The sequence below is a fragment of the Manis pentadactyla genome, chromosome 11 (assembly GCF_030020395.1).
Source record: "Manis pentadactyla isolate mManPen7 chromosome 11, mManPen7.hap1, whole genome shotgun sequence".
Lineage (NCBI taxonomy): Eukaryota > Metazoa > Chordata > Mammalia > Pholidota > Manidae > Manis > Manis pentadactyla.
This window is the reverse complement of record NC_080029.1, coordinates 123111541-123125404: the sequence shown is the minus strand read 5'-3', so window position 1 is coordinate 123125404 and position 13864 is coordinate 123111541. Positions and strand designations below refer to the sequence as shown.

Here is a 13864-nt window from a genome sequence, read left to right as displayed (position 1 = left end):
CCTGCTAAGATGCTGAATTAGCAAAACTGTTGACCCTTTCTCAGAAGATCAGCCTTTGGAAAAAGACGGGAAAATGGACAGAACTTGGAGAAACACCTACGGTGACAAGGTTGCAGACGGCTGCCTTCTACCTGTGTCCTCACGTAGAGGGGAGAAAGTCAGAGCAAACTCTCTCGTGTCTCTTTTTCTAAAGGCACTAATCCCATTATACCAGGGTCCTGCCTTCACAACCTCACTAAACCTTAGCAACTACAGCTTCAAAATATGAATCCTGGGGGGACACATTCAGTCTGTAACATCTGTGTTTTTTTTAAAAAAGGAGACATTTGATCCTAACGTGATACCATATGAAAAATCAACTTCAGGTGGATTAAGGACTTAAATCAAAAATAACTTATAAAAACTTAAAGGAAAAGAGTATTTTTTGACTTCAGGATAAGAAAATATTTCTTAAGACAAGAGAAACCTGACTATAAAATTAAGAACCATTGTTCATCAAAAAAATACCTTTAAGAAAGTGAAAACAAAAGTTATAAACTAGGAGAAAGCATTCACAATAAACACAACTATTAATGCAGTATTATCAAGAACATATAAACCAATAACACAAACATATAAACAAATGGCCAGAAAAACGGGCAAGGAACAATAAAGAGGCATCTCACATACATATAATAAGAAAAGTCTGAAAAATTTTTTCATATGACCAGAGATCATAGAAATTCAAAGCAAGATAGGAAAAATAGTGAAAAGCTTTGACATGGACAAAAGACTAGTGAATGTTCTTTCTGGCTCACATACTACTTCTATTTTCATTGTCCTTGAGCAATTTTTCAATTTGATAAAATGTAGAAAATTGATAATAATGTGGACTATTCTTCTCTACAAAAGAGCAAATTAGTTGTGTCCAGTGGATTAGAACTGATAATTGCTCAATGGATAAACCAGCTTTTGCATCTATTGGAAAATTTTATTTTAGCATTACTTTACTACATATGAGTAGTTCTTCAAAATTTCCTTTGAACTGATTTTAACATCTTACCAGTTTCCTCATTAATCAGTAAGTTAAATAAAATATTTGACAAATGTTCATTCTCTACTGTATGAGTCATGATTTTAACTGATTTAAAAAATCCTTTTATAACATAATTAGAATTCAGTATCACCCATTTATGGTAAAAAAAAAAAAAAGAAGAAGAAGAAAGAAACTTTCAGCAAACAAGGAATAGAAAGGGCTATTCAATGTGAGGAGATAACATTTTCATGGTGAAAAACTGAAAAATTCTCCCCTAAAATCAGGAACAAGCCAAGGATATCTGCTCTCACCACTCCTATTCAATATTGTACTGAAGGTTCTAGTCAGTAAAATTAGGCAAGGAAAAGAAATCAGACATACAGATTGGTAAGAAGAAGGAAAATTGTCTTTACCTTTGTTTATCAGACATCATAGCTCCACAGTAAAGACTAGAAAATCTACAAAAAAAAAGCTACTAGACTGAAGGCCAATACACAAAATTCAACTATATTTTTATATATTAGTAATGAACAATTGGAAATCAAACACTTTAAAATGACATTTTAATAGCATGAAAAATCAAAGTGCAAGATTTGAACACTGAAGACTAAAAAAAATAAATGGCTCTGGAGAAATTAAAGATGATCTAAATAAATGGAGAGAGGTATTACATTTATACATTTATAGAGTGCTGCCTACTCTCCCCAAATTGATCTGTGGAGTGAACAGTGTTAAACAGAATCTACAGATGTTTTCATAGAAATTGAAAAGCAATTCCTAAAATCTATATTAAAAAATGGAATTCATAATTTATATGACAACACAAAGGACCTAGAAGAGCCAAAACAAATTTTAAGAAGAACAAAATTAGAGAACCTACACCACTTGACTTCAAGACTTACTATGAAGCTACCATAATCAAGATAGTATGTTATCAACAAAAAGAAAAAAAATATGGAACAGAAGATACAACTCAGAAATAGACACATACAGTCAATTTATTTTTGACGTCATCAACGCAATCTACCTGAAGAAAAGAAAGTTTTTTCAACAAACGGTGCTGGGAAAACTGAATATCCACATGCAAAGAATGAAGTTGGACCCTTACCTACATCGCATACAAAAATTAACTCAAAATGAGTCAGATGCCTAAATGTAAGACCTAAAACAATAAAACTTGCAGAATAAAATATACAGCAAAAGCTCCATGACATTGGATTTGGCAATGATTTCTTAGACATAACAACAAAGGCACATGTAACAAGAGAAAAACAAATTGTACTTCATGAAAAATTTTTTAATTTTCTGCATCAAAAGACACTCAACAAAGAGTAAAAGACACTATCCACAACATGGGAGAAAACACTTGCAAATAATTTATCTGATAAGAGATTAATATCCAGAATATATGGAGAACTCCTAAAACTCAACAACAAAAAAATACAATTCAAAAATGGGGAAAAGACTTGAATAGACATTTTTCCAACAAGTTACATGAATGGCCAATAAGCACAAGAAAAGATGCTCAACATCACTGATCATTTGGAAAATGCAAATCGAAAACTATAATGAGATACCACCTCACAACCATTAAGAGGGGTACTAACAAAAAAAAAACAGAAAAGTTTTGGCAAAGATGTGAAGAAATTAGAACCTCATACAATGTTCAGAGTAAATGGTACAGCTGCTATGGAAAACATTATGGTGGTTCTTTGAAAATTAAAAATAGAATTATTATATGATCCAACAATGCCATTTCTGGGTTTATACCCTAAAAAATTAAAAGCAGGGTCTCAAAGAGATATTTACACACCCATATTCACAACAGCATTTTTCACACTAGTTAACCCAAATACTCATCAGCAGATGAATTGGTAAGCAAAATGTGGTACATACATACAATAGAACATCATTCACCCTTTTTTTAAAAAAAGGACATTCTTCAATATGTTACAACATAGTTGAATCTTAAGGACATTATGTGAAGTGAAATAAGCCAGTCACAGATAAATACTATATGATTCCACTTCATGAGGCACCAGTAGTCAACATTGTGAAAGACAGAAAGTATAATGGTGGTTGCCAGACACTGTAGGAAGAGGAAAATGGGGATTTATTGTTTACTGAGTATAGAGCTTGTTTTACTAGATGAAAAGAATTATGGGGATGGATGGTGGTGATGATTGCACAACAATGTGAGAATATTTAATACCACTAAACTGGACATTTTAAAATAGTTAAAATGATGAATTTTACATTATGCATATTTTACTACAATTTTTTGGAAAGACATATTTAAAAAGAGAATGGGAGGAAAGATGTCGGTGATGGTGAGGACAGATGATTCTTTTTAAAAAAAAGTTATAGAAATTAGAACTGATATGCTCTGGTGAGGAGAAAGACTGTCAAGGAAGGAGCCTGACGGAACTTAAGAGGTAATAAAAATGTTTTAAATTTTATAGGAGAGTGGATTACATAGGTATATGTATTTGTTAAAACTCATTAAAATGTATATTTAAGATCTGTCCATTTTATTGTAAAATTGAAAATTATACCACAGTTCTTAGATCACAATTAGATACTCTTTTAGATTATTCAACTAGCAAAATTTAAAATATTGGAGAGACTATAAAAGAACAGGATCACTTATACATTGATGATAGAAGAATAAAATAGTGTAAGCACTCTGGAAATATATTTTGCATTATCTCCTTAAGTTTAACATTTACTACTACATGACCCAGCAATTCCATTCACAGGTATATTCCCAGGAACCTCTTTTCAAATGTACTACAAAAGTCATGTATAGGAATGTTTCTTGCATCAGTGCTCAAAATAACAAACCTCTGAAAACAGGATTCTTATCACTCAATCCCAGAATAAATTGGGCATGGTAACTAAAGGGTATCACTTTTGAATATTTAAGATGTCTTTATGTTTTAAAGACAACTCAGTTTTAGTACATACATACTATCAGTTTGCTCAATGTGTACATATAGAAAAAATCTAAAATGAAGGCACAAAATTAAGGTATTATGATGTTTTTTATTTTTAAAAGGTAGAATTTATTCATTCAACATGACTTTTATGGGAGTAAAGACTGGAAACCATTTAAACACTAGTTACACAGTTTATACCACAATTCATATACAAAGCCTCCTGCAACTGTAAATATGAACAAGGTAGGTCTAAGTATATGAAAAGATGTCCAAGATACAGAAGTGAACTGAAAATGGATAAAATAGTAAATTTTTATGGATTAAAGTAAATTATATATTTATATATACATACATACATACACACATTTGCAAAACCAATTTGAAAGTAAATATAAACTGCTAATGGCATTCATCTTTTGAAAATAGGAGGGACTCTAAAGTGAAGGGAAGACTTACTTTTCATTATAAATCCTTTTGTACCATCTTAATTTCTGACTATTTTCCTGTTTTTTCTATTTACACAGAGAGAGGGGAGAAAGAAGCTCTCAAAAAACTTTCTGATAAACAACCTCTTCCATGTCTCACAGCAGATATTTCAAACCTTCCCCACTCCCCTCAAACTCCCTACCCTGTTGCCTACTCTGAGAACATCTCCAACCACATCAACTCCCAGAACATCGCCAATCATGTCACCAAGCCATGGACCTTGTTTTCTACTTCAGAGAAAAGGAAACTTCCTTTATTTCCCAATTTATACCCATAAATTTACTTCTGGCTGCATCCATGGTACCTCCTTCCCTCAGAAGAAAAGAGACCAGTCCAAGCAAATCTTGTGTTCTGTAGGCAAGCTCCTCTTTCTGCAGGGAGGTTCTTCCCCTGTTACTCCTCTCCCCATTTCCATGAACTTGCTCTTAAATGGTTCCTTCTCCCACCACCTCTGTATATACGCATGTTCAAGCCTCTCCTATACTAAAAAATGCCTTATGTTCCTCTCAAGGTAGCACCCTACACTCATTCTTTGCCTTCACAGTTAAACTTCTCACAAGAGTAGTAGTCTATACTTCTTGACAGTCTCTTATCAGCTCCCATTCACTGCTCAATCTAGCAGAATCTGGCCTCCGCCCCCACTGCTACACAAAAAGAAAATTCACTTGCTAAAGTCACTAAACGACTAAACCAATAGTCATTTTGTGAACCTCATTTTACTTGATCTTTCTGCAGTACCTGACACTGCTAACTTGTGCTACCCTTTTTGAAACTTTCAAATCCCGTGGCTCTGTGATATATCTCTCTCCTGTCTCTCCCTTACGCACTGGAGATTCAAAGGCAAATATGACAAAGTCCCTGAATTTAAGAAGCAAAGATTCTAAAATGATAGAAATATATGCAAATAACCACAACACAGTGAAAAACTACTATGACAGTAATAGGTACAAAGTGCTGTAGTAGCTTTGTGATGGGGAAAAAAAAGGAGTATGCAATCTAGGAGGAGGAAACTGCCTTGCACAAAGGTACACATGTGTATCAACATGCTTTGTGCAGGAAATGTAATGGATAATGGTAGAGCACACACGTTTTCAAATCAAACAATCTGAGTCTACCACTGACCAGCTCAATGAGGATAAATGAATACTTCAAAGTACTATTATGAAAACTGAAATTAAATACTGTATATGAAAAGCACTTAGCATAGGGCCTGGCATATATTGGAAGGTTTCAACAAATGTTAACTCTTTCATGACAAAAACACTCAACACACTAGAAGTAAAAGAGAGCTTCCTCACCCTCATAAAGAACAGTTAAGAAAAACCTACAGGTAACATCATACTTAACACTGAAAGACAGAATGCATTCATAAAATATCTCACCTTGGCTTTTGAGACAAATCCACAAAGAAATGTCTACAGCATAAACTCCAGTCTAGGCAGATGCCTGAATTGAAAAAAAGGGAAAACACATGGTCAACACGACTATATCTGAGTAGGGAACTTAATTGTTTCAACAGGAGAACCCTAACATGATCATTTACCCCCTAAACTTTAGTGTTCAAGTAGTTCTTCAGAAATCTGTAAATGTCAAGAATCTTAATTCTATTAGACTTTCTAGTGCCTTTAATTATTTAATGTTTTGAAATTCTTGAAATAAAAATTTATCAAAACATATACTATGAATGGATGGGGAAGGGTATCATTCCAAGAAAAATATTTTTTAGTCACCTGCTCAAGTCTTCAAAAGAAAAGGCATTTTCTAAAAGTCTGTACTCCCTTTATCACCATCATAACCTCCAATCCTCACAAAAAATACGGAATTTAAACATCTGAAAATGTAGAAGTAAGCCAACAGCATGTGTTTATAAAGCTCAAGTAAAACGGAAGATAAAATAAAACAAGTGGCTAAAAAATTATGAAAATGTTCATCTACATTGACAAAGTAAATTAAAGTGAGATATCTTTCATCAGAGAAATAAGAGATGGTTTTAAATAATACGTTAGTCATCAGTGCTATTGCAGTTCTCCTTCCCACTCACAGGAGGAGAGCCCTTCATGCCCTGTTTCAACTTAGGTGTGACTACGTGACTCGCTTCACCACACAGACATTGTAAGAGAAATCATGAGGCACAAGGCCGGAAACAAGTGCACAACTGGAAATCTACCCAGTGGAGTTCTGCTTAGGCTGGTTCACTAAATGATTCCAAAGTGAAAAGTCTTCCTGCTGATACATGTTAGACACGCGGCATGAGGAAAAAATTAACTTTGTTAATTAAACCACTGAAAATTTTTGGGGATTGTTTGTTACTATAGCATAATCTAGGCTACAATGACAACTATAAATGATAATGGAATATAAAAATGTAATATATATCACAATAACATAGTAATGCAGTGTAATGGACGTCTCCTATAAGCCAACTGCTTATAGTAGTATAAATTGGTAAAATCTTTCAGGAAAGCAATTTTGCAATACAAAAGAGCCTTAAAAAGTTCAAAACCTTTGACCTAGCAACTTTTCTTCCACAATCTGTCCTAAATAATGAAAAATCCAAACAAAGACTTATATCATAGTTCGTTTACAACTGTAGAGAACTAGAAATAAACAAAATGTCAAAATGATTAGTTAATAAATGAAAATAAGACTTAAGACTTCCAGGGAAAAAGATGGCAGGGTAGGAAGGCAAGGCAAAACCTCCTCCCACATACACACAAAGGAAGCAACTACAGCAAATACAGCTACGCCTGAAAACAATCTGAAGACTGCAGAAGAGACCACCTACACCTGGTGAGGAAGAGAAGACCACCCTTCTGGGTAAAGCGGCAGAACCGCGACTGAGCAGGACCCAAGCCCTTCCCCCATCCCAGCCCACAAGTGCGAAGGAGAGGGACAGAGCAGGGAGGGGGAAGTGCTCTGGAATCCTGGACGCCTGGCCCTGCAGATCTGCTCTGGGCACACCAGTCTGCATCACAGCAGGCTTTGGTGATCAGGAGGACTGGACACCAGGGGGAGCCGGAGCACTCTGGGAGGCTGGGACTCCTGCTGCTTGTGGAGGACAGGCACACCCCATTGGTCCCACTAAAACCCGACACAGAAGGGGCAGTTTGAAAGATTTATCAGCAGCAGAAAGGGTACCAGAGGGCTGGGGTTGGAGGAAGCTTTCTCCAGAGGAGAAAGGGCCGGTGGACGACGCTTCCCCAGTCCTCCCTCAAACCAACTGATCGGGTGCTTGCAGGAGCCAGCACCAAACACTTCATCTCCCCCGTTGGTGGCTCAGCCCCAAGGCATACCTCCCTGTGCATCCCATCCACCCTCCTGCCCACTCTGCCTAGCAGTGGTAAGACTTTGCTGCCTGGCAGACAGAGAGAGGCTTTCCCACCTGGCCCTCCCTCAGCCCAACTGGTATGGTGCCAGTGGCAACCAGCTCTAAATGCTTCACTCTCTCTGGTGGCTCAACACCATGGCAGAGGTCCCCTGTGCACCTGCCCAGCCTACCCCACTGGCATGCAGCACCATTACTGCAGGACAGGAAGAGGGCAGCCCTGCCCACAATGATCCCACAGAAGCATCTCTGCACAGCTAACAAAGGGTAGACCAAGGCAAACTGCCAGCCACAGCAGACTGAGACAAATAACTGCCTGCAAAGAGGCAGAAAGAAGGCCTCACCTAACAGCCCACCAATAGCAAGCGCAGCTCCACCATAAAGGAGAACCAGGAAAAGGTGAAAAAAGAGCCTTGAGCTTCTAGGGACCAAAGGATGCCTTTTCATAAAGCCATTACTCTCTAGACCAGAGTCATAGTGGATCTATTTCATATAAAAGAAGAAACACAGAAACCCAGACAAAATGAGGAGGCAGAGGAATAAGACACCAGAAAGAGTATAATGTAGTTCACCAATCTTCTTGATAAATATTTCAAAATAACAGTCATAATCATGCTCACTATTCTGCAGAAAAGTATTGGAGACCGCAATGTGGAATTCAACAAAAATAGAGGAGTTGAAAAAGAACCACTCAGAGCTGAAGAATACAGTAAATGAAATGAAAAATACAATGCAGGGAATGAATAATAGATTGCTGCAAGTAAAGGAGACAACAAGATGGAAATTAGAGAAAAGGAGCACAAACAAGCTGAGGAACAGAGAGAAAGAGTCTCTAGAAGCAAGAGGATGCCAGGAAAATGGTGTGATAACTCTGAAGGAAACAATATTCACATAATAGGGGCACAACAAGGAGAAGAGACAAAGGAGTGGGGAGTCTCTTTAAAGAAATAATTCCTGAAAAATTCCCCAGTGTGGGGAAGGAAATAACAGACTCAAGTCTTAAAAGCATAGAAAGCCCCTCACAAAGGGAACCTCAGGAAGACAACACCAAGGCATATAATAATTAAAATGACAAAGATTAAGGATAAAGAGAAGGTACTGAAAACAGCTAGAGAGAGGCAAAAAATTACTTATAATGACAACCTCATAATGAGGCTATAAGCAGACTTCTCAGCAGAAACTGTACAGTACAGAAGGGAGTGGCAAGAAATATTTAATGTATTGAAAGAAAAGAACCTGCAACTAAGAATCCTCTACCCAGCAAGATTATCACTCAGGATTGAAGGAGAGAGTAAATGTTTCCCAGATAAACCTAAGTTAAAATAAGAATTCATCACCACTAAACTGGCCTTATAGGATATGTTAAAGGGACACCTGTAGATGGAAACGTTAAGCCTAAATATTTCAAATAAGTAAAAATAAACCTACAATTATAGTAGTAAACCAATTACTTACTAAGCAAGTATGGAGTTAAAAAAAGTACTAAAACCAACTACATACAAAATCAGTCCAGGGATATACAAAAGATATAGATTATGATATCTTTTACATAAAGTGAAAAGGGGGAAGAAGAATAAAAAGGTAGTACTTTTAGAATGTGTTTAAAATAGACTGAGTGACCATCAACTTAATATAGACTATTATATATTTAGGAAACCATCTATGAACCTTATGGAAACCACCCACAAGACTAAAGCCTAAAATAGATACACAAAAAAATTTTTTTAATCCAATCAAAGAGGGAAGAGAAAAGATGGCAGCATGACTAGTGTGGCAAAAATCTCCTCCCAAAACCACAAATGTTTTGAAAATGCAGCAAATACAACTATTCCTAAAAGAGTGATCAGAAGTAACAGTACACCAGCCAGTCTACATCTGGGAGAAGTCAATATCTCATGGAAAAGGGGAAGGTAACAAGCTGCGACCCAGCAGGACCCGAGCACTCACCCTACCCTAGCTCACTGGCAGGGGGAAAAGAATGAGAGCAGGGAGGGAGATGAAGCACAGGACAGGATAAATACACAGCCCTAGAAATCTGCCCCAGGAGCACTAACCCACATTACATGGTGCTCTGGAGATTAGAGGGGCTGTAAAGCAAAGTCTGAGACTAAGACTGCGAACAGGTTCCCACAACCAGGTGCCCTGGGACAAAAGAAAAGCAGGTGCTTTAAGGGACCTCTCCACAGTCAGTAGGCTGCTAAAGAGGCAAGGGTTTCGAAGAAGGAAAGGTGGCCAAAATCATCTGGGTATACTCAGCTCAGCAGGCTGGGAACTTTCAGGAGCTTCAGCCGCTCCATCCCCCTGCTTTACAAGCCCCTCACTGTGATAAGCAGAGTACCACTCCTTCCGTGCCACTGGCATCTGCGTGCAAACCGGCTGTCCCTGCCATTGCTGCAGACCATCTGAAGGGCAGCCCCACCTACAGCAACTACACAGCTTAACACAGAGGTTTCTCCCTGTGTGCGGTTAACTGGCCCAGATCCAGAGGCTGCTCCCTGCATGCAGTTGACCAGCATATACAGCAGAGATGGGCACTGAGACAAGGAGCCACAAAGGGGCTTTGTTATTGTGGGTTATCGTGCAGTTAACCAGCAGAGACAGGCATGGAGACTGGCAAGCAGGAAGGGACTTTGTCCTCCCAGCTAACACCACTGCGACTCGCCTGCAACCACTCCCATAGCTCCAGGACTATGAAAAGGCAGAAGAACCTTGTTCAATACAAAATCCTTCAAACACCAGAAAGAGGGCACAGTGAGACTGAAATCACCAATCTTCCTGGAACAGAATTCAAAATAAAAGTTATAAGCACACTAATGGAGCTACAGAAAAATATTCAAGAGCTAAGGGATGAATTCAGGAAGGAGATAACTGAAATGAAACAAACAATGGCAGGATTTAAAAGCAGATTAGGTGATTAGGTGAAGCAGAAGAGACACTGAATGGAATAGAAATCAGAGAACAGGAACACACAGCTGAGGCAGAGAGAGAAACAAAGATGTCTATGAATTAAAGAATATTAAGAGAGCTGTGACCAATCCAAACAGAACAATATTCACAGTATAGGGGCACCAGAAGAAGAAGAGAGAGAAAAAGTGATAGAGAGAGTCTTTGAAGAAATAAGTGCTAAAAACGTCCCCTATGTAGGGAAGGAAATAGTCTCTCAGGCCATGGAATTCCACAGATCTCCCAACAAAAGGGACACAAGGAGGTCAACACCAAGACATATAATAATTAAAACAGCAGAGATCAAGGACAAGGACAGAGTATTAAAAGCAGCCAGAGAGAGAAAAAAGGTCACCTACAAAGGAAAGCACATCAGGCAATCAGCAGACTTCTCAGCAGGAACCTTACAGGCCAGAAGAGAATGGCATGATATATCTAATGCCATGAAACAGAAGGGCCTTGAACCAAGGATACTCTACTCAACAAGATTTTCATTTAAATTTGGAGGAGGGATTAAACAATTCCCAGATAAGCAAAAGTTGAGGGAATTTACTTTCCACAAACCATCTCTACAGGGTATTTTAAAGGAACTGCTCTAGATAGAATTGTGCCTAACACTAAATAGATGTCACCAGAAAAAATAAAACCACAGCAAAGTAAGCAGACCAACTAAATACTAACCAAATGCAAAATTAAATCAGCTACCCACAGTGTCAGTCAAGGGAAAACAAAGAGTGCAGAACATGACAACTAACATATAAAGAGTGGAGGAGGAGAAAGAAAAAGAAGGGAGAAAAAAGAATCATCAGACTGCGTTTATAATAGCACAATAAGTGAGTTATGGTAGACTGGTAGATAGTAAAGAAGTTGCCCTTCAAACTTTGGTAACCACGTACCCAGAGCCTGCAATGGCAATAATTACATATTTATCGATAATCACTCTAAATGTAAATGGACTGAATGTACAAATCAAAAGACACAGAGTTACAGAATGGATAAAAAAGCAAGAACCATTTCCATGATGCCAAGAAGAGACTCACTTCAAACCCAAAGACATACACAGACTAAAAGTGAAGGGATGGAAAAAGATATTTCATGCAAACAACAGGAAGAAAAGAGCAGGAGTTGCAGTACTCGTACCAGACAAAACAGACTTCAAAACGAAGAAACTCACAAGAGACAAAGAAGTAAATTACATAATGATAAAGGGGTCAGTCCAACAAGAGTATATAACCATTATAAATATCTATGCACCCAAACACAGGAGCACCTACATATGTGAACGAAATACTAACAGAATTAAAGGGGGAAATAGACTGTAACGCATTAATTTTAGGAGAATTCAACACTCCACTTAATCCAAAGGACAGATCAACAAGACAGAAAATCAGTAAGGACACAGAGGCACTGAACAACACACTAGAACAGATGGACCTAACAGACATCTATAGAATACTCCACCCAAAAGCAACAGGATACACATTCTTCTCAAGTGCACATGGAAAATTTTAAAGAATAGACCACATACTAGGCTACAAAAAGACACTCAGCAAATTCAAAAAGATTGAAATTATACCAACCAACTTCTAAGATCACAAAGGTATGAAATCAGAAATATATTATACAAAGAAAACAGAAAGGCTCACAAACACATGGAGCCTTAACAACATGCTCCTAAATAATCAATGAATCAATGACCAAATTAAAACAGAGATCAAGCAATATATGGAGACAAATGAAAACAACAGTGCAACGCACACAACTTGCATGGGACACACCGAAGGCAGGTCCAACAGGAAAGTATATAACACCAGGCCTATTAAAAGAAGGAAGAACAATCCCAAATGTACAGTATAAATTCAAAACTACTGAAACAGGAAAAAGAAAAACATATGAGGCCTGAAGTTCATAAAAGGAGAGACATAATAAAAATCAGAGAATAATAAAATTCAGAAGAAGAAATCAATAGAAAAAAATTAATGAAAGCAAGAGCTAAATCTTTAAGAAAATAAACAAAATGGATAAATTCTAGCCAGACTTATCATGAAAAAAAGAATCTACACACATAAACAAAATAAGAAATGAGAAAGGAAAAATCACTACAGACATCACAAGAATACAAAGAATTATAAGAGAATACTATGAAAAATGTTATGCTAACAAACTGGATAACCTAGAAGAAATGGACAACTTTCTAGAAAAATATAACCTTCCAAGACTGACCCAGGAAGAAACAGAAAATCTGAATAGACCAATTACCAGCAATGAAATTGAATCAGTAATCAAAAAACTACCCAAGAACAAAACCCCCAGACCAGATGAATTCATCGCTGCATTTTATTAGACATTTAGAGAAGATATAGTACCAAGTCTCCTTAAAGCTTTCCAAAAAATAGAAGAGGAGGGAATACTTCCAAACTCATTCTATGGAACTAGTATCACTCTAATAACAAAAGCAGGCAAAGATACCACACACAAAAAAGAAAACTACAGACTAATATCCCTAATGAACATAGATGCAAAAATACTCAACAAAATATAAGCAAAATGCATTCAAAAATACACTAAGAGTGTCATATATCATGACCAAGTGGGATTCAACCCACAGATACAAGGATGGTACAATATTTGAAAATCCATCAACATCATCCACTATATCAATAAAAGGAAGGACAAAAATCACAAGATCATCTTCATAGATGCCAAAAAAGCATTTGACAAAATTGCACACCCATTCATGATAAAAACTGTCAACAAAATGGGTATAGAGGGTAAGTACCTCAACATAATAAAGGCCATATATGATAAACCCACAGCCAACATCATACTTAACGGCAAGAAGCTGAAAGCTTTTCCTTTAAGACTGGGAACAAGACAAGGATGTCAGCTCTCCCCACTTCTGTTCAACATAGTACTGGAGGTCCTAATCATGGCAATTAGACAACACAAAGAAATAAAGGGCATCCAGATTGGTAAGGAAGAAGTCAAACTGTAACTGTTTAAAGATGACATGGTACTGAGGTGGAGCCAAGATGGCGGCGTGAGTAGAGCAGCGGAAATCTCCTCCCAAAACCACATATATCTATGAAAATATAACAAAGACGACCCTTCCTAGAATAAAGACCAGAGGACACAGGACAATATCCAGACCACATC

At 37.3% G+C, this 13864-nt stretch overlaps 1 protein-coding gene across 9 annotated transcripts in view; it reads right to left on the bottom strand.

Annotated features, from left to right (window-relative positions):
* The window catches only part of PEAK1 (pseudopodium enriched atypical kinase 1), a 295209-nt gene that overhangs the window by 210859 nt on the left and 70486 nt on the right, over positions 1-13864 (bottom strand). For 7 of the 9 annotated variants that reach the window (XM_057489007.1, XM_057489006.1, XM_057489005.1 and 4 more), the window contains exon 2: positions 5823-5886. The exons of 1 other annotated variant lie outside the window; for it this stretch is intronic. The gene's annotated coding sequence lies outside the window, so the exon portion shown is untranslated. Of the gene's footprint in view, positions 1-5822; positions 5887-13864 lie in introns of those variants that run through there. One more of the 9 variants, XM_057489011.1, reaches the window with a different exon arrangement.